This window comes from Anomaloglossus baeobatrachus, unplaced genomic scaffold (genome assembly GCF_048569485.1).
Source record: "Anomaloglossus baeobatrachus isolate aAnoBae1 unplaced genomic scaffold, aAnoBae1.hap1 Scaffold_3844, whole genome shotgun sequence".
NCBI lineage: Eukaryota > Metazoa > Chordata > Amphibia > Anura > Aromobatidae > Anomaloglossus > Anomaloglossus baeobatrachus.
The window spans coordinates 19324-45600 of NW_027443186.1; the positions used below are offsets into that span (position 1 = coordinate 19324).

The window sequence follows — 26277 nt, forward strand, 5'->3', positions numbered from 1 at the left end:
TCCTCCTTTTGTTTTTTATCTTTCACACTTTTGACTTTCTTTATTCATCCAAATAGCAAACTCATCACCACTCAACCTGACCAACTCGGCTATGTCCCCGTGCTGCAGTTCTCTGTCTTATCTAGATCATTTGCAATTGAATGGAATAGATCCCTTTTGGACAAAGTGGATTCACCTGCTGCTGCAGTGACCACAGGTGTGATAACATCTAGAATTGGCATCTGGTGCGATCTCTCCGCTTCCACTCCAAAGAAAGTTACCTGTTTATTCCTATCATGCATTGGTTTTTGGGGTTTTCTTTGAGTAATGATGATCTCTTTAGTAGTCTGTTGGCGCCCTCTCCTGGAGGAATAGTTTGCTTGCTCTTGGACATTCTAAAAGAGAGGTCATGATAGACATTGAGCTTCTGAGCTCAATTGGGGACAGTCATGGGTGATGAATGTTTGCAACCTACTGCGAAGCCTCATACCGCAATATAAGGAACGTCAAATACTAAGAAAGGGCGGCCTATGAAAGAATTACTACTTTCAATAAGTACACTTAAACGGCTAATTGGGAATAGAAAAACTGTAAAAAGCCCTCTGAGAAAGCCCCCCTCTAACCTTTGATAGTAAGCTTTTCTGTAGTCTGCCTGTTGATGTATTTTCCGTTTGAACTGTGCACAACATGAAGAGACGGAACACTGGCGGCTTGTCACAATGCCCCCCGATGACATCACAATAGCGCTGCTGCCTAGAAAACAAGCTGCGCAGAAGAAGTTGTTCTTTGGGTGGGAGGGTGGGCTAGTGGAAGGAGGGGGCAATCTCTTTTTTTCCCGGGTGGTAGGGGGATGACAGGAGAAGGGAAGCGGGTGGTGAGAAAGGTACAGAGGGCAGGGTTTGGGGGCTGGGAAGGAAAGGGAAAAGATTAGGGTTTGGGGATGATGAAAGGGCTTTCTACGGGTAAGGATGGCAAAGGGTGGCAGTGACGGAAAGTCAGGCAACCTGTCCTGTCCGTCTTTTTGTATCGTGAATTGGAAAGACTGCAAGGGGGAGGGGAGTTGCTTGCGCCCTAAAGGAGGAGTTATTCAGATTCATTGCAGTGGGCGGCGGCTGCAAAACGCACCATTCTTCTTGTTTTGGCTCTGCAAAGCAGCCTTTTCAAGGGTTGGCTTGGGTGACAAAATGTCTTGTGTAGGCGTGGGTTTGTCTCCCTCTCGCTCTCTCTCCCTAAGATGTGTCCGGCATAGGCCAGGGTGCCACTCGAGGCCCAAACCAATTCTGGTTATCGCTTCTCGGCCTTTTGGCTAAGATCAAGTGTAGTATCTGTTCTTATCAGTTTAATATCTGATACGTCCCCTATCTGGGGACCATATATTAAATGGATTTTTAGAACAGGGAGATGGAAAAAGAGCTTGCTCTGTCCACTCCACGCATTGACCTGGTATTGCAGTACCTCCAGGAACGGTGCACCCCTTCTTAACCCAGTTTCCAAAAGCAGAACTCAATTCACCTGATTCATATTAGCCCGATTTAATGAATTGGAAGAAAGCATACGTCTTCATATGCACCTCAATTTGGCCCATTCACTTTTCACACTTCCTCCTTTTGTTTTTTATCTTTCACACTTTTGACTTTCTTTATTCATCCAAATAGCAAACTCATCACCACTCAACCTGACCAACTCGGCTATGTCCCCGTGCTGCAGTTCTCTGTCTTATCTAGATCATTTGCAATTGAATGGAATAGATCCCTTTTGGACAAAGTGGATTCACCTGCTGCTGCAGTGACCACAGGTGTGATAACATCTAGAATTGGCATCTGGTGCGATCTCTCCGCTTCCACTCCAAAGAAAGTTACCTGTTTATTCCTATCATGCATTGGTTTTTGGGGTTTTCTTTGAGTAATGATGATCTCTTTAGTAGTCTGTTGGCGCCCTCTCCTGGAGGAATAGTTTGCTTGCTCTTGGACATTCTAAAAGAGAGGTCATGATAGACATTGAGCTTCTGAGCTCAATTGGGGACAGTCATGGGTGATGAATGTTTGCAACCTACTGCGAAGCCTCATACCGCAATATAAGGAACGTCAAATACTAAGAAAGGGCGGCCTATGAAAGAATTACTACTTTCAATAAGTACACTTAAACGGCTAATTGGGAATAGAAAAACTGTAAAAAGCCCTCTGAGAAAGCCCCCCTCTAACCTTTGATAGTAAGCTTTTCTGTAGTCTGCCTGTTGATGTATTTTCCGTTTGAACTGTGCACAACATGAAGAGACGGAACACTGGCGGCTTGTCACAATGCCCCCCGATGACATCACAATAGCGCTGCTGCCTAGAAAACAAGCTGCGCAGAAGAAGTTGTTCTTTGGGTGGGAGGGTGGGCTAGTGGAAGGAGGGGGCAATCTCTTTTTTTCCCGGGTGGTAGGGGGATGACAGGAGAAGGGAAGCGGGTGGTGAGAAAGGTACAGAGGGCAGGGTTTGGGGGCTGGGAAGGAAAGGGAAAAGATTAGGGTTTGGGGATGATGAAAGGGCTTTCTACGGGTAAGGATGGCAAAGGGTGGCAGTGACGGAAAGTCAGGCAACCTGTCCTGTCCGTCTTTTTGTATCGTGAATTGGAAAGACTGCAAGGGGGAGGGGAGTTGCTTGCGCCCTAAAGGAGGAGTTATTCAGATTCATTGCAGTGGGCGGCGGCTGCAAAACGCACCATTCTTCTTGTTTTGGCTCTGCAAAGCAGCCTTTTCAAGGGTTGGCTTGGGTGACAAAATGTCTTGTGTAGGCGTGGGTTTGTCTCCCTCTCGCTCTCTCTCCCTAAGATGTGTCCGGCATAGGCCAGGGTGCCACTCGAGGCCCAAACCAATTCTGGTTATCGCTTCCTCGGCCTTTTGGCTAAGATCAAGTGTAGTATCTGTTCTTATCAGTTTAATATCTGATACGTCCCCTATCTGGGGACCATATATTAAATGGATTTTTAGAACAGGGAGATGGAAAAAGAGCTTGCTCTGTCCACTCCACGCATTGACCTGGTATTGCAGTACCTCCAGGAACGGTGCACCCCTTCTTAACCCAGTTTCCAAAAGCAGAACTCAATTCACCTGATTCATATTAGCCCGATTTAATGAATTGGAAGAAAGCATACGTCTTCATATGCACCTCAATTTGGCCCATTCACTTTTCACACTTCCTCCTTTTGTTTTTTATCTTTCACACTTTTGACTTTCTTTATTCATCCAAATAGCAAACTCATCACCACTCAACCTGACCAACTCGGCTATGTCCCCGTGCTGCAGTTCTCTGTCTTATCTAGATCATTTGCAATTGAATGGAATAGATCCCTTTTGGACAAAGTGGATTCACCTGCTGCTGCAGTGACCACAGGTGTGATAACATCTAGAATTGGCATCTGGTGCGATCTCTCCGCTTCCACTCCAAAGAAAGTTACCTGTTTATTCCTATCATGCATTGGTTTTTGGGGTTTTCTTTGAGTAATGATGATCTCTTTAGTAGTCTGTTGGCGCCCTCTCCTGGAGGAATAGTTTGCTTGCTCTTGGACATTCTAAAAGAGAGGTCATGATAGACATTGAGCTTCTGAGCTCAATTGGGGACAGTCATGGGTGATGAATGTTTGCAACCTACTGCGAAGCCTCATACCGCAATATAAGGAACGTCAAATACTAAGAAAGGGCGGCCTATGAAAGAATTACTACTTTCAATAAGTACACTTAAACGGCTAATTGGGAATAGAAAAACTGTAAAAAGCCCTCTGAGAAAGCCCCCCTCTAACCTTTGATAGTAAGCTTTTCTGTAGTCTGCCTGTTGATGTATTTTCCGTTTGAACTGTGCACAACATGAAGAGACGGAACACTGGCGGCTTGTCACAATGCCCCCCGATGACATCACAATAGCGCTGCTGCCTAGAAAACAAGCTGCGCAGAAGAAGTTGTTCTTTGGGTGGGAGGGTGGGCTAGTGGAAGGAGGGGGCAATCTCTTTTTTTCCCGGGTGGTAGGGGGATGACAGGAGAAGGGAAGCGGGTGGTGAGAAAGGTACAGAGGGCAGGGTTTGGGGGCTGGGAAGGAAAGGGAAAAGATTAGGGTTTGGGGATGATGAAAGGGCTTTCTACGGGTAAGGATGGCAAAGGGTGGCAGTGACGGAAAGTCAGGCAACCTGTCCTGTCCGTCTTTTTGTATCGTGAATTGGAAAGACTGCAAGGGGGAGGGGAGTTGCTTGCGCCCTAAAGGAGGAGTTATTCAGATTCATTGCAGTGGGCGGCGGCTGCAAAACGCACCATTCTTCTTGTTTTGGCTCTGCAAAGCAGCCTTTTCAAGGGTTGGCTTGGGTGACAAAATGTCTTGTGTAGGCGTGGGTTTGTCTCCCTCTCGCTCTCTCTCCCTAAGATGTGTCCGGCATAGGCCAGGGTGCCACTCGAGGCCCAAACCAATTCTGGTTATCGCTTCTCGGCCTTTTGGCTAAGATCAAGTGTAGTATCTGTTCTTATCAGTTTAATATCTGATACGTCCCCTATCTGGGGACCATATATTAAATGGATTTTTAGAACAGGGAGATGGAAAAAGAGCTTGCTCTGTCCACTCCACGCATTGACCTGGTATTGCAGTACCTCCAGGAACGGTGCACCCCTTCTTAACCCAGTTTCCAAAAGCAGAACTCAATTCACCTGATTCATATTAGCCCGATTTAATGAATTGGAAGAAAGCATACGTCTTCATATGCACCTCAATTTGGCCCATTCACTTTTCACACTTCCTCCTTTTGTTTTTTATCTTTCACACTTTTGACTTTCTTTATTCATCCAAATAGCAAACTCATCACCACTCAACCTGACCAACTCGGCTATGTCCCCGTGCTGCAGTTCTCTGTCTTATCTAGATCATTTGCAATTGAATGGAATAGATCCCTTTTGGACAAAGTGGATTCACCTGCTGCTGCAGTGACCACAGGTGTGATAACATCTAGAATTGGCATCTGGTGCGATCTCTCCGCTTCCACTCCAAAGAAAGTTACCTGTTTATTCCTATCATGCATTGGTTTTTGGGGTTTTCTTTGAGTAATGATGATCTCTTTAGTAGTCTGTTGGCGCCCTCTCCTGGAGGAATAGTTTGCTTGCTCTTGGACATTCTAAAAGAGAGGTCATGATAGACATTGAGCTTCTGAGCTCAATTGGGGACAGTCATGGGTGATGAATGTTTGCAACCTACTGCGAAGCCTCATACCGCAATATAAGGAACGTCAAATACTAAGAAAGGGCGGCCTATGAAAGAATTACTACTTTCAATAAGTACACTTAAACGGCTAATTGGGAATAGAAAAACTGTAAAAAGCCCTCTGAGAAAGCCCCCCTCTAACCTTTGATAGTAAGCTTTTCTGTAGTCTGCCTGTTGATGTATTTTCCGTTTGAACTGTGCACAACATGAAGAGACGGAACACTGGCGGCTTGTCACAATGCCCCCCGATGACATCACAATAGCGCTGCTGCCTAGAAAACAAGCTGCGCAGAAGAAGTTGTTCTTTGGGTGGGAGGGTGGGCTAGTGGAAGGAGGGGGCAATCTCTTTTTTTCCCGGGTGGTAGGGGGATGACAGGAGAAGGGAAGCGGGTGGTGAGAAAGGTACAGAGGGCAGGGTTTGGGGGCTGGGAAGGAAAGGGAAAAGATTAGGGTTTGGGGATGATGAAAGGGCTTTCTACGGGTAAGGATGGCAAAGGGTGGCAGTGACGGAAAGTCAGGCAACCTGTCCTGTCCGTCTTTTTGTATCGTGAATTGGAAAGACTGCAAGGGGGAGGGGAGTTGCTTGCGCCCTAAAGGAGGAGTTATTCAGATTCATTGCAGTGGGCGGCGGCTGCAAAACGCACCATTCTTCTTGTTTTGGCTCTGCAAAGCAGCCTTTTCAAGGGTTGGCTTGGGTGACAAAATGTCTTGTGTAGGCGTGGGTTTGTCTCCCTCTCGCTCTCTCTCCCTAAGATGTGTCCGGCATAGGCCAGGGTGCCACTCGAGGCCCAAACCAATTCTGGTTATCGCTTCTCGGCCTTTTGGCTAAGATCAAGTGTAGTATCTGTTCTTATCAGTTTAATATCTGATACGTCCCCTATCTGGGGACCATATATTAAATGGATTTTTAGAACAGGGAGATGGAAAAAGAGCTTGCTCTGTCCACTCCACGCATTGACCTGGTATTGCAGTACCTCCAGGAACGGTGCACCCCTTCTTAACCCAGTTTCCAAAAGCAGAACTCAATTCACCTGATTCATATTAGCCCGATTTAATGAATTGGAAGAAAGCATACGTCTTCATATGCACCTCAATTTGGCCCATTCACTTTTCACACTTCCTCCTTTTGTTTTTTATCTTTCACACTTTTGACTTTCTTTATTCATCCAAATAGCAAACTCATCACCACTCAACCTGACCAACTCGGCTATGTCCCCGTGCTGCAGTTCTCTGTCTTATCTAGATCATTTGCAATTGAATGGAATAGATCCCTTTTGGACAAAGTGGATTCACCTGCTGCTGCAGTGACCACAGGTGTGATAACATCTAGAATTGGCATCTGGTGCGATCTCTCCGCTTCCACTCCAAAGAAAGTTACCTGTTTATTCCTATCATGCATTGGTTTTTGGGGTTTTCTTTGAGTAATGATGATCTCTTTAGTAGTCTGTTGGCGCCCTCTCCTGGAGGAATAGTTTGCTTGCTCTTGGACATTCTAAAAGAGAGGTCATGATAGACATTGAGCTTCTGAGCTCAATTGGGGACAGTCATGGGTGATGAATGTTTGCAACCTACTGCGAAGCCTCATACCGCAATATAAGGAACGTCAAATACTAAGAAAGGGCGGCCTATGAAAGAATTACTACTTTCAATAAGTACACTTAAACGGCTAATTGGGAATAGAAAAACTGTAAAAAGCCCTCTGAGAAAGCCCCCCTCTAACCTTTGATAGTAAGCTTTTCTGTAGTCTGCCTGTTGATGTATTTTCCGTTTGAACTGTGCACAACATGAAGAGACGGAACACTGGCGGCTTGTCACAATGCCCCCCGATGACATCACAATAGCGCTGCTGCCTAGAAAACAAGCTGCGCAGAAGAAGTTGTTCTTTGGGTGGGAGGGTGGGCTAGTGGAAGGAGGGGGCAATCTCTTTTTTTCCCGGGTGGTAGGGGGATGACAGGAGAAGGGAAGCGGGTGGTGAGAAAGGTACAGAGGGCAGGGTTTGGGGGCTGGGAAGGAAAGGGAAAAGATTAGGGTTTGGGGATGATGAAAGGGCTTTCTACGGGTAAGGATGGCAAAGGGTGGCAGTGACGGAAAGTCAGGCAACCTGTCCTGTCCGTCTTTTTGTATCGTGAATTGGAAAGACTGCAAGGGGGAGGGGAGTTGCTTGCGCCCTAAAGGAGGAGTTATTCAGATTCATTGCAGTGGGCGGCGGCTGCAAAACGCACCATTCTTCTTGTTTTGGCTCTGCAAAGCAGCCTTTTCAAGGGTTGGCTTGGGTGACAAAATGTCTTGTGTAGGCGTGGGTTTGTCTCCCTCTCGCTCTCTCTCCCTAAGATGTGTCCGGCATAGGCCAGGGTGCCACTCGAGGCCCAAACCAATTCTGGTTATCGCTTCTCGGCCTTTTGGCTAAGATCAAGTGTAGTATCTGTTCTTATCAGTTTAATATCTGATACGTCCCCTATCTGGGGACCATATATTAAATGGATTTTTAGAACAGGGAGATGGAAAAAGAGCTTGCTCTGTCCACTCCACGCATTGACCTGGTATTGCAGTACCTCCAGGAACGGTGCACCCCTTCTTAACCCAGTTTCCAAAAGCAGAACTCAATTCACCTGATTCATATTAGCCCGATTTAATGAATTGGAAGAAAGCATACGTCTTCATATGCACCTCAATTTGGCCCATTCACTTTTCACACTTCCTCCTTTTGTTTTTTATCTTTCACACTTTTGACTTTCTTTATTCATCCAAATAGCAAACTCATCACCACTCAACCTGACCAACTCGGCTATGTCCCCGTGCTGCAGTTCTCTGTCTTATCTAGATCATTTGCAATTGAATGGAATAGATCCCTTTTGGACAAAGTGGATTCACCTGCTGCTGCAGTGACCACAGGTGTGATAACATCTAGAATTGGCATCTGGTGCGATCTCTCCGCTTCCACTCCAAAGAAAGTTACCTGTTTATTCCTATCATGCATTGGTTTTTGGGGTTTTCTTTGAGTAATGATGATCTCTTTAGTAGTCTGTTGGCGCCCTCTCCTGGAGGAATAGTTTGCTTGCTCTTGGACATTCTAAAAGAGAGGTCATGATAGACATTGAGCTTCTGAGCTCAATTGGGGACAGTCATGGGTGATGAATGTTTGCAACCTACTGCGAAGCCTCATACCGCAATATAAGGAACGTCAAATACTAAGAAAGGGCGGCCTATGAAAGAATTACTACTTTCAATAAGTACACTTAAACGGCTAATTGGGAATAGAAAAACTGTAAAAAGCCCTCTGAGAAAGCCCCCCTCTAACCTTTGATAGTAAGCTTTTCTGTAGTCTGCCTGTTGATGTATTTTCCGTTTGAACTGTGCACAACATGAAGAGACGGAACACTGGCGGCTTGTCACAATGCCCCCCGATGACATCACAATAGCGCTGCTGCCTAGAAAACAAGCTGCGCAGAAGAAGTTGTTCTTTGGGTGGGAGGGTGGGCTAGTGGAAGGAGGGGGCAATCTCTTTTTTTCCCGGGTGGTAGGGGGATGACAGGAGAAGGGAAGCGGGTGGTGAGAAAGGTACAGAGGGCAGGGTTTGGGGGCTGGGAAGGAAAGGGAAAAGATTAGGGTTTGGGGATGATGAAAGGGCTTTCTACGGGTAAGGATGGCAAAGGGTGGCAGTGACGGAAAGTCAGGCAACCTGTCCTGTCCGTCTTTTTGTATCGTGAATTGGAAAGACTGCAAGGGGGAGGGGAGTTGCTTGCGCCCTAAAGGAGGAGTTATTCAGATTCATTGCAGTGGGCGGCGGCTGCAAAACGCACCATTCTTCTTGTTTTGGCTCTGCAAAGCAGCCTTTTCAAGGGTTGGCTTGGGTGACAAAATGTCTTGTGTAGGCGTGGGTTTGTCTCCCTCTCGCTCTCTCTCCCTAAGATGTGTCCGGCATAGGCCAGGGTGCCACTCGAGGCCCAAACCAATTCTGGTTATCGCTTCTCGGCCTTTTGGCTAAGATCAAGTGTAGTATCTGTTCTTATCAGTTTAATATCTGATACGTCCCCTATCTGGGGACCATATATTAAATGGATTTTTAGAACAGGGAGATGGAAAAAGAGCTTGCTCTGTCCACTCCACGCATTGACCTGGTATTGCAGTACCTCCAGGAACGGTGCACCCCTTCTTAACCCAGTTTCCAAAAGCAGAACTCAATTCACCTGATTCATATTAGCCCGATTTAATGAATTGGAAGAAAGCATACGTCTTCATATGCACCTCAATTTGGCCCATTCACTTTTCACACTTCCTCCTTTTGTTTTTTATCTTTCACACTTTTGACTTTCTTTATTCATCCAAATAGCAAACTCATCACCACTCAACCTGACCAACTCGGCTATGTCCCCGTGCTGCAGTTCTCTGTCTTATCTAGATCATTTGCAATTGAATGGAATAGATCCCTTTTGGACAAAGTGGATTCACCTGCTGCTGCAGTGACCACAGGTGTGATAACATCTAGAATTGGCATCTGGTGCGATCTCTCCGCTTCCACTCCAAAGAAAGTTACCTGTTTATTCCTATCATGCATTGGTTTTTGGGGTTTTCTTTGAGTAATGATGATCTCTTTAGTAGTCTGTTGGCGCCCTCTCCTGGAGGAATAGTTTGCTTGCTCTTGGACATTCTAAAAGAGAGGTCATGATAGACATTGAGCTTCTGAGCTCAATTGGGGACAGTCATGGGTGATGAATGTTTGCAACCTACTGCGAAGCCTCATACCGCAATATAAGGAACGTCAAATACTAAGAAAGGGCGGCCTATGAAAGAATTACTACTTTCAATAAGTACACTTAAACGGCTAATTGGGAATAGAAAAACTGTAAAAAGCCCTCTGAGAAAGCCCCCCTCTAACCTTTGATAGTAAGCTTTTCTGTAGTCTGCCTGTTGATGTATTTTCCGTTTGAACTGTGCACAACATGAAGAGACGGAACACTGGCGGCTTGTCACAATGCCCCCCGATGACATCACAATAGCGCTGCTGCCTAGAAAACAAGCTGCGCAGAAGAAGTTGTTCTTTGGGTGGGAGGGTGGGCTAGTGGAAGGAGGGGGCAATCTCTTTTTTTCCCGGGTGGTAGGGGGATGACAGGAGAAGGGAAGCGGGTGGTGAGAAAGGTACAGAGGGCAGGGTTTGGGGGCTGGGAAGGAAAGGGAAAAGATTAGGGTTTGGGGATGATGAAAGGGCTTTCTACGGGTAAGGATGGCAAAGGGTGGCAGTGACGGAAAGTCAGGCAACCTGTCCTGTCCGTCTTTTTGTATCGTGAATTGGAAAGACTGCAAGGGGGAGGGGAGTTGCTTGCGCCCTAAAGGAGGAGTTATTCAGATTCATTGCAGTGGGCGGCGGCTGCAAAACGCACCATTCTTCTTGTTTTGGCTCTGCAAAGCAGCCTTTTCAAGGGTTGGCTTGGGTGACAAAATGTCTTGTGTAGGCGTGGGTTTGTCTCCCTCTCGCTCTCTCTCCCTAAGATGTGTCCGGCATAGGCCAGGGTGCCACTCGAGGCCCAAACCAATTCTGGTTATCGCTTCTCGGCCTTTTGGCTAAGATCAAGTGTAGTGTTGTTCGAAGAGGTGGTTTAAGCTCCAGGCCACCTTAGTACAATGATACAATGCACACTGGAAGGTTGCGCTTGCTAGTACTCTGGGTGGATAGTATATTCATCTAGAGGAAAACATGGCCCTACCAGGATCGAGGCTATTAGACTGAGTAAGGGTGGGGGGCTATGGTACAACGTGCCCCAGGACTGACGACCCTGGAGTGAGTCTGAGCTTGCTGGCTTGGGACCCCGGCAAGCCTTGGGCTCTGTAGCACTCCGTACCTTGCCTTTTCATACTTTTTGAGCATATTACCCTATCCCGGCCTTCTGGCTAGGAAGGGAAATTTTTATAATCCCGGTCGGAGGTCTGGTCAGCTTTGGGCTGAGAAACTAACACCCGGTTGGAGGTCTGGGTCAGCTTCGGCTGAGAAACCAACACCCGGTTGGAGGTCTGGGTCAGCTTCGGCTGAGAAACCAACACCCGGTTGGAGGTCCGGTTAGCCTTGGGCTGAGAAACCAACACCGGTTGACGGTCCGGGCAGTTTCGGCTGCGAAACCAACAACTAGTAGCTCTCTACTCCACTTGGGTAAGATGCCTGGGTGGACGCTGGGAGCAACGACAAGGCTCAACCAGGCTTCGGCTTGGGAGAGCACCGAAGATCCCTGACCCTTGCTGTGGCCTTCTGGCTCGGAGGGACGGGGTTGATTTTTGGGGACCCTCTCCTCACGGTGGGGTCCACACGAATCCTAGCCTTTGCACTGTTTTTGGTGTGACTTCGGTCATGCATTTTTTGTGGTGCTTTGGAAAGCTTCATTAAATCAAAAATCTGTTCTTATCAGTTTAATATCTGATACGTCCCCTATCTGGGGACCATATATTAAATGGATTTTTAGAACAGGGAGATGGAAAAAGAGCTTGCTCTGTCCACTCCACGCATTGACCTGGTATTGCAGTACCTCCAGGAACGGTGCACCCCTTCTTAACCCAGTTTCCAAAAGCAGAACTCAATTCACCTGATTCATATTAGCCCGATTTAATGAATTGGAAGAAAGCATACGTCTTCATATGCACCTCAATTTGGCCCATTCACTTTTCACACTTCCTCCTTTTGTTTTTTATCTTTCACACTTTTGACTTTCTTTATTCATCCAAATAGCAAACTCATCACCACTCAACCTGACCAACTCGGCTATGTCCCCGTGCTGCAGTTCTCTGTCTTATCTAGATCATTTGCAATTGAATGGAATAGATCCCTTTTGGACAAAGTGGATTCACCTGCTGCTGCAGTGACCACAGGTGTGATAACATCTAGAATTGGCATCTGGTGCGATCTCTCCGCTTCCACTCCAAAGAAAGTTACCTGTTTATTCCTATCATGCATTGGTTTTTGGGGTTTTCTTTGAGTAATGATGATCTCTTTAGTAGTCTGTTGGCGCCCTCTCCTGGAGGAATAGTTTGCTTGCTCTTGGACATTCTAAAAGAGAGGTCATGATAGACATTGAGCTTCTGAGCTCAATTGGGGACAGTCATGGGTGATGAATGTTTGCAACCTACTGCGAAGCCTCATACCGCAATATAAGGAACGTCAAATACTAAGAAAGGGCGGCCTATGAAAGAATTACTACTTTCAATAAGTACACTTAAACGGCTAATTGGGAATAGAAAAACTGTAAAAAGCCCTCTGAGAAAGCCCCCCTCTAACCTTTGATAGTAAGCTTTTCTGTAGTCTGCCTGTTGATGTATTTTCCGTTTGAACTGTGCACAACATGAAGAGACGGAACACTGGCGGCTTGTCACAATGCCCCCCGATGACATCACAATAGCGCTGCTGCCTAGAAAACAAGCTGCGCAGAAGAAGTTGTTCTTTGGGTGGGAGGGTGGGCTAGTGGAAGGAGGGGGCAATCTCTTTTTTTCCCGGGTGGTAGGGGGATGACAGGAGAAGGGAAGCGGGTGGTGAGAAAGGTACAGAGGGCAGGGTTTGGGGGCTGGGAAGGAAAGGGAAAAGATTAGGGTTTGGGGATGATGAAAGGGCTTTCTACGGGTAAGGATGGCAAAGGGTGGCAGTGACGGAAAGTCAGGCAACCTGTCCTGTCCGTCTTTTTGTATCGTGAATTGGAAAGACTGCAAGGGGGAGGGGAGTTGCTTGCGCCCTAAAGGAGGAGTTATTCAGATTCATTGCAGTGGGCGGCGGCTGCAAAACGCACCATTCTTCTTGTTTTGGCTCTGCAAAGCAGCCTTTTCAAGGGTTGGCTTGGGTGACAAAATGTCTTGTGTAGGCGTGGGTTTGTCTCCCTCTCGCTCTCTCTCCCTAAGATGTGTCCGGCATAGGCCAGGGTGCCACTCGAGGCCCAAACCAATTCTGGTTATCGCTTCTCGGCCTTTTGGCTAAGATCAAGTGTAGTATCTGTTCTTATCAGTTTAATATCTGATACGTCCCCTATCTGGGGACCATATATTAAATGGATTTTTAGAACAGGGAGATGGAAAAAGAGCTTGCTCTGTCCACTCCACGCATTGACCTGGTATTGCAGTACCTCCAGGAACGGTGCACCCCTTCTTAACCCAGTTTCCAAAAGCAGAACTCAATTCACCTGATTCATATTAGCCCGATTTAATGAATTGGAAGAAAGCATACGTCTTCATATGCACCTCAATTTGGCCCATTCACTTTTCACACTTCCTCCTTTTGTTTTTTATCTTTCACACTTTTGACTTTCTTTATTCATCCAAATAGCAAACTCATCACCACTCAACCTGACCAACTCGGCTATGTCCCCGTGCTGCAGTTCTCTGTCTTATCTAGATCATTTGCAATTGAATGGAATAGATCCCTTTTGGACAAAGTGGATTCACCTGCTGCTGCAGTGACCACAGGTGTGATAACATCTAGAATTGGCATCTGGTGCGATCTCTCCGCTTCCACTCCAAAGAAAGTTACCTGTTTATTCCTATCATGCATTGGTTTTTGGGGTTTTCTTTGAGTAATGATGATCTCTTTAGTAGTCTGTTGGCGCCCTCTCCTGGAGGAATAGTTTGCTTGCTCTTGGACATTCTAAAAGAGAGGTCATGATAGACATTGAGCTTCTGAGCTCAATTGGGGACAGTCATGGGTGATGAATGTTTGCAACCTACTGCGAAGCCTCATACCGCAATATAAGGAACGTCAAATACTAAGAAAGGGCGGCCTATGAAAGAATTACTACTTTCAATAAGTACACTTAAACGGCTAATTGGGAATAGAAAAACTGTAAAAAGCCCTCTGAGAAAGCCCCCCTCTAACCTTTGATAGTAAGCTTTTCTGTAGTCTGCCTGTTGATGTATTTTCCGTTTGAACTGTGCACAACATGAAGAGACGGAACACTGGCGGCTTGTCACAATGCCCCCCGATGACATCACAATAGCGCTGCTGCCTAGAAAACAAGCTGCGCAGAAGAAGTTGTTCTTTGGGTGGGAGGGTGGGCTAGTGGAAGGAGGGGGCAATCTCTTTTTTTCCCGGGTGGTAGGGGGATGACAGGAGAAGGGAAGCGGGTGGTGAGAAAGGTACAGAGGGCAGGGTTTGGGGGCTGGGAAGGAAAGGGAAAAGATTAGGGTTTGGGGATGATGAAAGGGCTTTCTACGGGTAAGGATGGCAAAGGGTGGCAGTGACGGAAAGTCAGGCAACCTGTCCTGTCCGTCTTTTTGTATCGTGAATTGGAAAGACTGCAAGGGGGAGGGGAGTTGCTTGCGCCCTAAAGGAGGAGTTATTCAGATTCATTGCAGTGGGCGGCGGCTGCAAAACGCACCATTCTTCTTGTTTTGGCTCTGCAAAGCAGCCTTTTCAAGGGTTGGCTTGGGTGACAAAATGTCTTGTGTAGGCGTGGGTTTGTCTCCCTCTCGCTCTCTCTCCCTAAGATGTGTCCGGCATAGGCCAGGGTGCCACTCGAGGCCCAAACCAATTCTGGTTATCGCTTCTCGGCCTTTTGGCTAAGATCAAGTGTAGTATCTGTTCTTATCAGTTTAATATCTGATACGTCCCCTATCTGGGGACCATATATTAAATGGATTTTTAGAACAGGGAGATGGAAAAAGAGCTTGCTCTGTCCACTCCACGCATTGACCTGGTATTGCAGTACCTCCAGGAACGGTGCACCCCTTCTTAACCCAGTTTCCAAAAGCAGAACTCAATTCACCTGATTCATATTAGCCCGATTTAATGAATTGGAAGAAAGCATACGTCTTCATATGCACCTCAATTTGGCCCATTCACTTTTCACACTTCCTCCTTTTGTTTTTTATCTTTCACACTTTTGACTTTCTTTATTCATCCAAATAGCAAACTCATCACCACTCAACCTGACCAACTCGGCTATGTCCCCGTGCTGCAGTTCTCTGTCTTATCTAGATCATTTGCAATTGAATGGAATAGATCCCTTTTGGACAAAGTGGATTCACCTGCTGCTGCAGTGACCACAGGTGTGATAACATCTAGAATTGGCATCTGGTGCGATCTCTCCGCTTCCACTCCAAAGAAAGTTACCTGTTTATTCCTATCATGCATTGGTTTTTGGGGTTTTCTTTGAGTAATGATGATCTCTTTAGTAGTCTGTTGGCGCCCTCTCCTGGAGGAATAGTTTGCTTGCTCTTGGACATTCTAAAAGAGAGGTCATGATAGACATTGAGCTTCTGAGCTCAATTGGGGACAGTCATGGGTGATGAATGTTTGCAACCTACTGCGAAGCCTCATACCGCAATATAAGGAACGTCAAATACTAAGAAAGGGCGGCCTATGAAAGAATTACTACTTTCAATAAGTACACTTAAACGGCTAATTGGGAATAGAAAAACTGTAAAAAGCCCTCTGAGAAAGCCCCCCTCTAACCTTTGATAGTAAGCTTTTCTGTAGTCTGCCTGTTGATGTATTTTCCGTTTGAACTGTGCACAACATGAAGAGACGGAACACTGGCGGCTTGTCACAATGCCCCCCGATGACATCACAATAGCGCTGCTGCCTAGAAAACAAGCTGCGCAGAAGAAGTTGTTCTTTGGGTGGGAGGGTGGGCTAGTGGAAGGAGGGGGCAATCTCTTTTTTTCCCGGGTGGTAGGGGGATGACAGGAGAAGGGAAGCGGGTGGTGAGAAAGGTACAGAGGGCAGGGTTTGGGGGCTGGGAAGGAAAGGGAAAAGATTAGGGTTTGGGGATGATGAAAGGGCTTTCTACGGGTAAGGATGGCAAAGGGTGGCAGTGACGGAAAGTCAGGCAACCTGTCCTGTCCGTCTTTTTGTATCGTGAATTGGAAAGACTGCAAGGGGGAGGGGAGTTGCTTGCGCCCTAAAGGAGGAGTTATTCAGATTCATTGCAGTGGGCGGCGGCTGCAAAACGCACCATTCTTCTTGTTTTGGCTCTGCAAAGCAGCCTTTTCAAGGGTTGGCTTGGGTGACAAAATGTCTTGTGTAGGCGTGGGTTTGTCTCCCTCTCGCTCTCTCTCCCTAAGATGTGTCCGGCATAGGCCAGGGTGCCACTCGAGGCCCAAACCAATTCTGGTTATCGCTTCTCGGCCTTTTGGCTAAGATCAAGTGTAGTATCTGTTCTTATCAGTTTAATATCTGATACGTCCCCTATCTGGGGACCATATATTAAATGGATTTTTAGAACAGGGAGATGGAAAAAGAGCTTGCTCTGTCCACTCCACGCATTGACCTGGTATTGCAGTACCTCCAGGAACGGTGCACCCCTTCTTAACCCAGTTTCCAAAAGCAGAACTCAATTCACCTGATTCATATTAGCCCGATTTAATGAATTGGAAGAAAGCATACGTCTTCATATGCACCTCAATTTGGCCCATTCACTTTTCACACTTCCTCCTTTTGTTTTTTATCTTTCACACTTTTGACTTTCTTTATTCATCCAAATAGCAAACTCATCACCACTCAACCTGACCAACTCGGCTATGTCCCCGTGCTGCAGTTCTCTGTCTTATCTAGATCATTTGCAATTGAATGGAATAGATCCCTTTTGGACAAAGTGGATTCACCTGCTGCTGCAGTGACCACAGGTGTGATAACATCTAGAATTGGCATCTGGTGCGATCTCTCCGCTTCCACTCCAAAGAAAGTTACCTGTTTATTCCTATCATGCATTGGTTTTTGGGGTTTTCTTTGAGTAATGATGATCTCTTTAGTAGTCTGTTGGCGCCCTCTCCTGGAGGAATAGTTTGCTTGCTCTTGGACATTCTAAAAGAGAGGTCATGATAGACATTGAGCTTCTGAGCTCAATTGGGGACAGTCATGGGTGATGAATGTTTGCAACCTACTGCGAAGCCTCATACCGCAATATAAGGAACGTCAAATACTAAGAAAGGGCGGCCTATGAAAGAATTACTACTTTCAATAAGTACACTTAAACGGCTAATTGGGAATAGAAAAACTGTAAAAAGCCCTCTGAGAAAGCCCCCCTCTAACCTTTGATAGTAAGCTTTTCTGTAGTCTGCCTGTTGATGTATTTTCCGTTTGAACTGTGCACAACATGAAGAGACGGAACACTGGCGGCTTGTCACAATGCCCCCCGATGACATCACAATAGCGCTGCTGCCTAGAAAACAAGCTGCGCAGAAGAAGTTGTTCTTTGGGTGGGAGGGTGGGCTAGTGGAAGGAGGGGGCAATCTCTTTTTTTCCCGGGTGGTAGGGGGATGACAGGAGAAGGGAAGCGGGTGGTGAGAAAGGTACAGAGGGCAGGGTTTGGGGGCTGGGAAGGAAAGGGAAAAGATTAGGGTTTGGGGATGATGAAAGGGCTTTCTACGGGTAAGGATGGCAAAGGGTGGCAGTGACGGAAAGTCAGGCAACCTGTCCTGTCCGTCTTTTTGTATCGTGAATTGGAAAGACTGCAAGGGGGAGGGGAGTTGCTTGCGCCCTAAAGGAGGAGTTATTCAGATTCATTGCAGTGGGCGGCGGCTGCAAAACGCACCATTCTTCTTGTTTTGGCTCTGCAAAGCAGCCTTTTCAAGGGTTGGCTTGGGTGACAAAATGTCTTGTGTAGGCGTGGGTTTGTCTCCCTCTCGCTCTCTCTCCCTAAGATGTGTCCGGCATAGGCCAGGGTGCCACTCGAGGCCCAAACCAATTCTGGTTATCGCTTCTCGGCCTTTTGGCTAAGATCAAGTGTAGTATCGTTCGAAAAGGTGGTTTAAGGCTCCGGCCACCTTAGTACAATGATGCAATGCACACTGGAAGGTTGCGCTTGTTAGTACTTTGGGAGGATAGTATATCCATCTAGAGGAAACCATGGCCCTACCAGGATCGAGGCTATTAGACTGAGTAAGTGTGGGGGCTATGGTGCAATGTGCCCCAGGATTGACGACCCTGGAGTGAGTCTGAGCTTGCTGGCTTGGGACCCCGGCGAGCCTTGGGCTCTGTAGCACACCGTACCTTGCCTTTTCATACTTTCTGAGCATATTGCTCTATCCCGGCCTTCTGGCTAGGAAGGGAAATTTTTATAATCCCGGTCGGAGGTCTGGTCAGCTTTGGGCTGAGAAACTAACACCCGGTTGGAGGTCCGGGTCAGCTTCGGCTGAGAAACCAACACCCGGTTGGAGGTCTGGGTCAGCTTCGGCTGAGAAACCAACACCCGGTTGGAGGTCCGGTTAGCCTTGGGCTGAGAAACCAACACCGGTTGACGGTCCGGGCAGTTTCGGCTGCGAAACCAACAACTAGTAGCTCTCTACTCCACTTGGGTAAGATGCCTGGGTGGACGCTGGGAGCAACGACAAGGCTCAACCAGGCTTCGGCTTGGGGGAGCACCGAAGATCCCTGACCCTTGCTGTGGCCTTCTGGCTCGGAGGGACGGGGTTGATTTTTGGGGACCCTCTCCTCACGGTGGGGTCCACACGAATCCTAGCCTTTGCACTGTTTTTGGTGTGACTTCGGTCATGCATTTTTTGTGGTGCTTTGGAAAGCTTCATTAAATCAAAAATCTGTTCTTATCAGTTTAATATCTGATACGTCCCCTATCTGGGGACCATATATTAAATGGATTTTTAGAACAGGGAGATGGAAAAAGAGCTTGCTCTGTCCACTCCACGCATTGACCTGGTATTGCAGTACCTCCAGGAACGGTGCACCCCTTCTTAACCCAGTTTCCAAAAGCAGAACTCAATTCACCTGATTCATATTAGCCCGATTTAATGAATTGGAAGAAAGCATACGTCTTCATATGCACCTCAATTTGGCCCATTCACTTTTCACACTTCCTCCTTTTGTTTTTTATCTTTCACACTTTTGACTTTCTTTATTCATCCAAATAGCAAACTCATCACCACTCAACCTGACCAACTCGGCTATGTCCCCGTGCTGCAGTTCTCTGTCTTATCTAGATCATTTGCAATTGAATGGAATAGATCCCTTTTGGACAAAGTGGATTCACCTGCTGCTGCAGTGACCACAGGTGTGATAACATCTAGAATTGGCATCTGGTGCGATCTCTCCGCTTCCACTCCAAAGAAAGTTACCTGTTTATTCCTATCATGCATTGGTTTTTGGGGTTTTCTTTGAGTAATGATGATCTCTTTAGTAGTCTGTTGGCGCCCTCTCCTGGAGGAATAGTTTGCTTGCTCTTGGACATTCTAAAAGAGAGGTCATGATAGACATTGAGCTTCTGAGCTCAATTGGGGACAGTCATGGGTGATGAATGTTTGCAACCTACTGCGAAGCCTCATACCGCAATATAAGGAACGTCAAATACTAAGAAAGGGCGGCCTATGAAAGAATTACTACTTTCAATAAGTACACTTAAACGGCTAATTGGGAATAGAAAAACTGTAAAAAGCCCTCTGAGAAAGCCCCCCTCTAACCTTTGATAGTAAGCTTTTCTGTAGTCTGCCTGTTGATGTATTTTCCGTTTGAACTGTGCACAACATGAAGAGACGGAACACTGGCGGCTTGTCACAATGCCCCCCGATGACATCACAATAGCGCTGCTGCCTAGAAAACAAGCTGCGCAGAAGAAGTTGTTCTTTGGGTGGGAGGGTGGGCTAGTGGAAGGAGGGGGCAATCTCTTTTTTTCCCGGGTGGTAGGGGGATGACAGGAGAAGGGAAGCGGGTGGTGAGAAAGGTACAGAGGGCAGGGTTTGGGGGCTGGGAAGGAAAGGGAAAAGATTAGGGTTTGGGGATGATGAAAGGGCTTTCTACGGGTAAGGATGGCAAAGGGTGGCAGTGACGGAAAGTCAGGCAACCTGTCCTGTCCGTCTTTTTGTATCGTGAATTGGAAAGACTGCAAGGGGGAGGGGAGTTGCTTGCGCCCTAAAGGAGGAGTTATTCAGATTCATTGCAGTGGGCGGCGGCTGCAAAACGCACCATTCTTCTTGTTTTGGCTCTGCAAAGCAGCCTTTTCAAGGGTTGGCTTGGGTGACAAAATGTCTTGTGTAGGCGTGGGTTTGTCTCCCTCTCGCTCTCTCTCCCTAAGATGTGTCCGGCATAGGCCAGGGTGCCACTCGAGGCCCAAACCAATTCTGGTTATCGCTTCTCGGCCTTTTGGCTAAGATCAAGTGTAGTATCTGTTCTTATCAGTTTAATATCTGATACGTCCCCTATCTGGGGACCATATATTAAATGGATTTTTAGAACAGGGAGATGGAAAAAGAGCTTGCTCTGTCCACTCCACGCATTGACCTGGTATTGCAGTACCTCCAGGAACGGTGCACCCCTTCTTAACCCAGTTTCCAAAAGCAGAACTCAATTCACCTGATTCATATTAGCCCGATTTAATGAATTGGAAGAAAGCATACGTCTTCATATGCACCTCAATTTGGCCCATTCACTTTTCACACTTCCTCCTTTTGTTTTTTATCTTTCACACTTTTGACTTTCTTTATTCATCCAAATAGCAAACTCATCACCACTCAACCTGACCAACTCGGCTATGTCCCCGTGCTGCAGTTCTCTGTCTTATCTAGATCATTTGCAATTGAATGGAATAGATCCCTTTTGGACAAAGTGGATTCACCTGCTGCTGCAGTGACCACAGGTGTGATAACATCTAGAATTGGCATCTGGTGCGATCTCTCCGCTTCCACTCCAAAGAAAGTTACCTGTTTATTCCTATCATGCATTGGTTTTTGGGGTTTTCTTTGAGTAATGATGATCTCTTTAGTAGTCTGTTGGCGCCCTCTCCTGGAGGAATAGTTTGCTTGCTCTTGGACATTCTAAAAGAGAGGTCATGATAGACATTGAGCTTCTGAGCTCAATTGGGGACAGTCATGGGTGATGAATGTTTGCAACCTACTGCGAAGCCTCATACCGCAATATAAGGAACGTCAAATACTAAGAAAGGGCGGCCTATGAAAGAATTACTACTTTCAATAAGTACACTTAAACGGCTAATTGGGAATAGAAAAACTGTAAAAAGCCCTCTGAGAAAGCCCCCCTCTAACCTTTGATAGTAAGCTTTTCTGTAGTCTGCCTGTTGATGTATTTTCCGTTTGAACTGTGCACAACATGAAGAGACGGAACACTGGCGGCTTGTCACAATGCCCCCCGATGACATCACAATAGCGCTGCTGCCTAGAAAACAAGCTGCGCAGAAGAAGTTGTTCTTTGGGTGGGAGGGTGGGCTAGTGGAAGGAGGGGGCAATCTCTTTTTTTCCCGGGTGGTAGGGGGATGACAGGAGAAGGGAAGCGGGTGGTGAGAAAGGTACAGAGGGCAGGGTTTGGGGGCTGGGAAGGAAAGGGAAAAGATTAGGGTTTGGGGATGATGAAAGGGCTTTCTACGGGTAAGGATGGCAAAGGGTGGCAGTGACGGAAAGTCAGGCAACCTGTCCTGTCCGTCTTTTTGTATCGTGAATTGGAAAGACTGCAAGGGGGAGGGGAGTTGCTTGCGCCCTAAAGGAGGAGTTATTCAGATTCATTGCAGTGGGCGGCGGCTGCAAAACGCACCATTCTTCTTGTTTTGGCTCTGCAAAGCAGCCTTTTCAAGGGTTGGCTTGGGTGACAAAATGTCTTGTGTAGGCGTGGGTTTGTCTCCCTCTCGCTCTCTCTCCCTAAGATGTGTCCGGCATAGGCCAGGGTGCCACTCGAGGCCCAAACCAATTCTGGTTATCGCTTCTCGGCCTTTTGGCTAAGATCAAGTGTAGTATCTGTTCTTATCAGTTTAATATCTGATACGTCCCCTATCTGGGGACCATATATTAAATGGATTTTTAGAACAGGGAGATGGAAAAAGAGCTTGCTCTGTCCACTCCACGCATTGACCTGGTATTGCAGTACCTCCAGGAACGGTGCACCCCTTCTTAACCCAGTTTCCAAAAGCAGAACTCAATTCACCTGATTCATATTAGCCCGATTTAATGAATTGGAAGAAAGCATACGTCTTCATATGCACCTCAATTTGGCCCATTCACTTTTCACACTTCCTCCTTTTGTTTTTTATCTTTCACACTTTTGACTTTCTTTATTCATCCAAATAGCAAACTCATCACCACTCAACCTGACCAACTCGGCTATGTCCCCGTGCTGCAGTTCTCTGTCTTATCTAGATCATTTGCAATTGAATGGAATAGATCCCTTTTGGACAAAGTGGATTCACCTGCTGCTGCAGTGACCACAGGTGTGATAACATCTAGAATTGGCATCTGGTGCGATCTCTCCGCTTCCACTCCAAAGAAAGTTACCTGTTTATTCCTATCATGCATTGGTTTTTGGGGTTTTCTTTGAGTAATGATGATCTCTTTAGTAGTCTGTTGGCGCCCTCTCCTGGAGGAATAGTTTGCTTGCTCTTGGACATTCTAAAAGAGAGGTCATGATAGACATTGAGCTTCTGAGCTCAATTGGGGACAGTCATGGGTGATGAATGTTTGCAACCTACTGCGAAGCCTCATACCGCAATATAAGGAACGTCAAATACTAAGAAAGGGCGGCCTATGAAAGAATTACTACTTTCAATAAGTACACTTAAACGGCTAATTGGGAATAGAAAAACTGTAAAAAGCCCTCTGAGAAAGCCCCCCTCTAACCTTTGATAGTAAGCTTTTCTGTAGTCTGCCTGTTGATGTATTTTCCGTTTGAACTGTGCACAACATGAAGAGACGGAACACTGGCGGCTTGTCACAATGCCCCCCGATGACATCACAATAGCGCTGCTGCCTAGAAAACAAGCTGCGCAGAAGAAGTTGTTCTTTGGGTGGGAGGGTGGGCTAGTGGAAGGAGGGGGCAATCTCTTTTTTTCCCGGGTGGTAGGGGGATGACAGGAGAAGGGAAGCGGGTGGTGAGAAAGGTACAGAGGGCAGGGTTTGGGGGCTGGGAAGGAAAGGGAAAAGATTAGGGTTTGGGGATGATGAAAGGGCTTTCTACGGGTAAGGATGGCAAAGGGTGGCAGTGACGGAAAGTCAGGCAACCTGTCCTGTCCGTCTTTTTGTATCGTGAATTGGAAAGACTGCAAGGGGGAGGGGAGTTGCTTGCGCCCTAAAGGAGGAGTTATTCAGATTCATTGCAGTGGGCGGCGGCTGCAAAACGCACCATTCTTCTTGTTTTGGCTCTGCAAAGCAGCCTTTTCAAGGGTTGGCTTGGGTGACAAAATGTCTTGTGTAGGCGTGGGTTTGTCTCCCTCTCGCTCTCTCTCCCTAAGATGTGTCCGGCATAGGCCAGGGTGCCACTCGAGGCCCAAACCAATTCTGGTTATCGCTTCTCGGCCTTTTGGCTAAGATCAAGTGTAGTATCTGTTCTTATCAGTTTAATATCTGATACGTCCCCTATCTGGGGACCATATATTAAATGGATTTTTAGAACAGGGAGATGGAAAAAGAGCTTGCTCTGTCCACTCCACGCATTGACCTGGTATTGCAGTACCTCCAGGAACGGTGCACCCCTTCTTAACCCAGTTTCCAAAAGCAGAACTCAATTCACCTGATTCATATTAGCCCGATTTAATGAATTGGAAGAAAGCATACGTCTTCATATGCACCTCAATTTGGCCCATTCACTTTTCACACTTCCTCCTTTTGTTTTTTATCTTTCACACTTTTGACTTTCTTTATTCATCCAAATAGCAAACTCATCACCACTCAACCTGACCAACTCGGCTATGTCCCCGTGCTGCAGTTCTCTGTCTTATCTAGATCATTTGCAATTGAATGGAATAGATCCCTTTTGGACAAAGTGGATTCACCTGCTGCTGCAGTGACCACAGGTGTGATAACATCTAGAATTGGCATCTGGTGCGATCTCTCCGCTTCCACTCCAAAGAAAGTTACCTGTTTATTCCTATCATGCATTGGTTTTTGGGGTTTTCTTTGAGTAATGATGATCTCTTTAGTAGTCTGTTGGCGCCCTCTCCTGGAGGAATAGTTTGCTTGCTCTTGGACATTCTAAAAGAGAGGTCATGATAGACATTGAGCTTCTGAGCTCAATTGGGGACAGTCATGGGTGATGAATGTTTGCAACCTACTGCGAAGCCTCATACCGCAATATAAGGAACGTCAAATACTAAGAAAGGGCGGCCTATGAAAGAATTACTACTTTCAATAAGTACACTTAAACGGCTAATTGGGAATAGAAAAACTGTAAAAAGCCCTCTGAGAAAGCCCCCCTCTAACCTTTGATAGTAAGCTTTTCTGTAGTCTGCCTGTTGATGTATTTTCCGTTTGAACTGTGCACAACATGAAGAGACGGAACACTGGCGGCTTGTCACAATGCCCCCCGATGACATCACAATAGCGCTGCTGCCTAGAAAACAAGCTGCGCAGAAGAAGTTGTTCTTTGGGTGGGAGGGTGGGCTAGTGGAAGGAGGGGGCAATCTCTTTTTTTCCCGGGTGGTAGGGGGATGACAGGAGAAGGGAAGCGGGTGGTGAGAAAGGTACAGAGGGCAGGGTTTGGGGGCTGGGAAGGAAAGGGAAAAGATTAGGGTTTGGGGATGATGAAAGGGCTTTCTACGGGTAAGGATGGCAAAGGGTGGCAGTGACGGAAAGTCAGGCAACCTGTCCTGTCCGTCTTTTTGTATCGTGAATTGGAAAGACTGCAAGGGGGAGGGGAGTTGCTTGCGCCCTAAAGGAGGAGTTATTCAGATTCATTGCAGTGGGCGGCGGCTGCAAAACGCACCATTCTTCTTGTTTTGGCTCTGCAAAGCAGCCTTTTCAAGGGTTGGCTTGGGTGACAAAATGTCTTGTGTAGGCGTGGGTTTGTCTCCCTCTCGCTCTCTCTCCCTAAGATGTGTCCGGCATAGGCCAGGGTGCCACTCGAGGCCCAAACCAATTCTGGTTATCGCTTCTCGGCCTTTTGGCTAAGATCAAGTGTAGTATCTGTTCTTATCAGTTTAATATCTGATACGTCCCCTATCTGGGGACCATATATTAAATGGATTTTTAGAACAGGGAGATGGAAAAAGAGCTTGCTCTGTCCACTCCACGCATTGACCTGGTATTGCAGTACCTCCAGGAACGGTGCACCCCTTCTTAACCCAGTTTCCAAAAGCAGAACTCAATTCACCTGATTCATATTAGCCCGATTTAATGAATTGGAAGAAAGCATACGTCTTCATATGCACCTCAATTTGGCCCATTCACTTTTCACACTTCCTCCTTTTGTTTTTTATCTTTCACACTTTTGACTTTCTTTATTCATCCAAATAGCAAACTCATCACCACTCAACCTGACCAACTCGGCTATGTCCCCGTGCTGCAGTTCTCTGTCTTATCTAGATCATTTGCAATTGAATGGAATAGATCCCTTTTGGACAAAGTGGATTCACCTGCTGCTGCAGTGACCACAGGTGTGATAACATCTAGAATTGGCATCTGGTGCGATCTCTCCGCTTCCACTCCAAAGAAAGTTACCTGTTTATTCCTATCATGCATTGGTTTTTGGGGTTTTCTTTGAGTAATGATGATCTCTTTAGTAGTCTGTTGGCGCCCTCTCCTGGAGGAATAGTTTGCTTGCTCTTGGACATTCTAAAAGAGAGGTCATGATAGACATTGAGCTTCTGAGCTCAATTGGGGACAGTCATGGGTGATGAATGTTTGCAACCTACTGCGAAGCCTCATACCGCAATATAAGGAACGTCAAATACTAAGAAAGGGCGGCCTATGAAAGAATTACTACTTTCAATAAGTACACTTAAACGGCTAATTGGGAATAGAAAAACTGTAAAAAGCCCTCTGAGAAAGCCCCCCTCTAACCTTTGATAGTAAGCTTTTCTGTAGTCTGCCTGTTGATGTATTTTCCGTTTGAACTGTGCACAACATGAAGAGACGGAACACTGGCGGCTTGTCACAATGCCCCCCGATGACATCACAATAGCGCTGCTGCCTAGAAAACAAGCTGCGCAGAAGAAGTTGTTCTTTGGGTGGGAGGGTGGGCTAGTGGAAGGAGGGGGCAATCTCTTTTTTTCCCGGGTGGTAGGGGGATGACAGGAGAAGGGAAGCGGGTGGTGAGAAAGGTACAGAGGGCAGGGTTTGGGGGCTGGGAAGGAAAGGGAAAAGATTAGGGTTTGGGGATGATGAAAGGGCTTTCTACGGGTAAGGATGGCAAAGGGTGGCAGTGACGGAAAGTCAGGCAACCTGTCCTGTCCGTCTT

General features: G+C 46.8%; 15 non-coding genes and 1 pseudogene across 15 annotated transcripts; all 16 read left to right on the top strand.

The window, feature by feature from the left end:
• The first annotated feature begins 1265 nt into the window (after window positions 1–1265).
• LOC142275656 (U2 spliceosomal RNA) lies at window positions 1266–1456 on the top strand. Its single transcript, XR_012739281.1, has one exon. It is a non-coding gene; the product is annotated as a U2 spliceosomal RNA (small nuclear RNA).
• A 1387-nt stretch (window positions 1457–2843) lies between these two features.
• On the top strand, window positions 2844–3035 carry LOC142275678 (U2 spliceosomal RNA). Its single transcript, XR_012739301.1, has one exon. It is a non-coding gene; the product is annotated as a U2 spliceosomal RNA (small nuclear RNA).
• Window positions 3036–4422: 1387 nt separating this feature from the next.
• Window positions 4423–4613, top strand: LOC142275657 (U2 spliceosomal RNA). Its single transcript, XR_012739282.1, has one exon. It is a non-coding gene; the product is annotated as a U2 spliceosomal RNA (small nuclear RNA).
• Window positions 4614–6000: 1387 nt separating this feature from the next.
• LOC142275659 (U2 spliceosomal RNA) lies at window positions 6001–6191 on the top strand. The gene has a single exon (XR_012739284.1). It is a non-coding gene; the product is annotated as a U2 spliceosomal RNA (small nuclear RNA).
• Window positions 6192–7578: 1387 nt separating this feature from the next.
• LOC142275660 (U2 spliceosomal RNA) lies at window positions 7579–7769 on the top strand. The gene has a single exon (XR_012739285.1). It is a non-coding gene; the product is annotated as a U2 spliceosomal RNA (small nuclear RNA).
• A 1387-nt stretch (window positions 7770–9156) lies between these two features.
• LOC142275661 (U2 spliceosomal RNA) lies at window positions 9157–9347 on the top strand. Its single transcript, XR_012739286.1, has one exon. It is a non-coding gene; the product is annotated as a U2 spliceosomal RNA (small nuclear RNA).
• Window positions 9348–11536: 2189 nt separating this feature from the next.
• LOC142275679 (U2 spliceosomal RNA) lies at window positions 11537–11729 on the top strand. Its single transcript, XR_012739302.1, has one exon. It is a non-coding gene; the product is annotated as a U2 spliceosomal RNA (small nuclear RNA).
• Window positions 11730–13116: 1387 nt separating this feature from the next.
• Window positions 13117–13307, top strand: LOC142275662 (U2 spliceosomal RNA). The gene has a single exon (XR_012739287.1). It is a non-coding gene; the product is annotated as a U2 spliceosomal RNA (small nuclear RNA).
• A 1387-nt stretch (window positions 13308–14694) lies between these two features.
• On the top strand, window positions 14695–14885 carry LOC142275663 (U2 spliceosomal RNA). Its single transcript, XR_012739288.1, has one exon. It is a non-coding gene; the product is annotated as a U2 spliceosomal RNA (small nuclear RNA).
• A 1387-nt stretch (window positions 14886–16272) lies between these two features.
• Window positions 16273–16463, top strand: LOC142275664 (U2 spliceosomal RNA). Its single transcript, XR_012739289.1, has one exon. It is a non-coding gene; the product is annotated as a U2 spliceosomal RNA (small nuclear RNA).
• A 1387-nt stretch (window positions 16464–17850) lies between these two features.
• On the top strand, window positions 17851–17992 carry LOC142275681 (U2 spliceosomal RNA; annotated as a pseudogene).
• A 659-nt stretch (window positions 17993–18651) lies between these two features.
• LOC142275680 (U2 spliceosomal RNA) lies at window positions 18652–18844 on the top strand. The gene has a single exon (XR_012739303.1). It is a non-coding gene; the product is annotated as a U2 spliceosomal RNA (small nuclear RNA).
• A 1387-nt stretch (window positions 18845–20231) lies between these two features.
• LOC142275666 (U2 spliceosomal RNA) lies at window positions 20232–20422 on the top strand. Its single transcript, XR_012739290.1, has one exon. It is a non-coding gene; the product is annotated as a U2 spliceosomal RNA (small nuclear RNA).
• A 1387-nt stretch (window positions 20423–21809) lies between these two features.
• On the top strand, window positions 21810–22000 carry LOC142275667 (U2 spliceosomal RNA). Its single transcript, XR_012739291.1, has one exon. It is a non-coding gene; the product is annotated as a U2 spliceosomal RNA (small nuclear RNA).
• A 1387-nt stretch (window positions 22001–23387) lies between these two features.
• LOC142275668 (U2 spliceosomal RNA) lies at window positions 23388–23578 on the top strand. Its single transcript, XR_012739292.1, has one exon. It is a non-coding gene; the product is annotated as a U2 spliceosomal RNA (small nuclear RNA).
• A 1387-nt stretch (window positions 23579–24965) lies between these two features.
• LOC142275669 (U2 spliceosomal RNA) lies at window positions 24966–25156 on the top strand. Its single transcript, XR_012739293.1, has one exon. It is a non-coding gene; the product is annotated as a U2 spliceosomal RNA (small nuclear RNA).
• Window positions 25157–26277: the final 1121 nt, after the last annotated feature.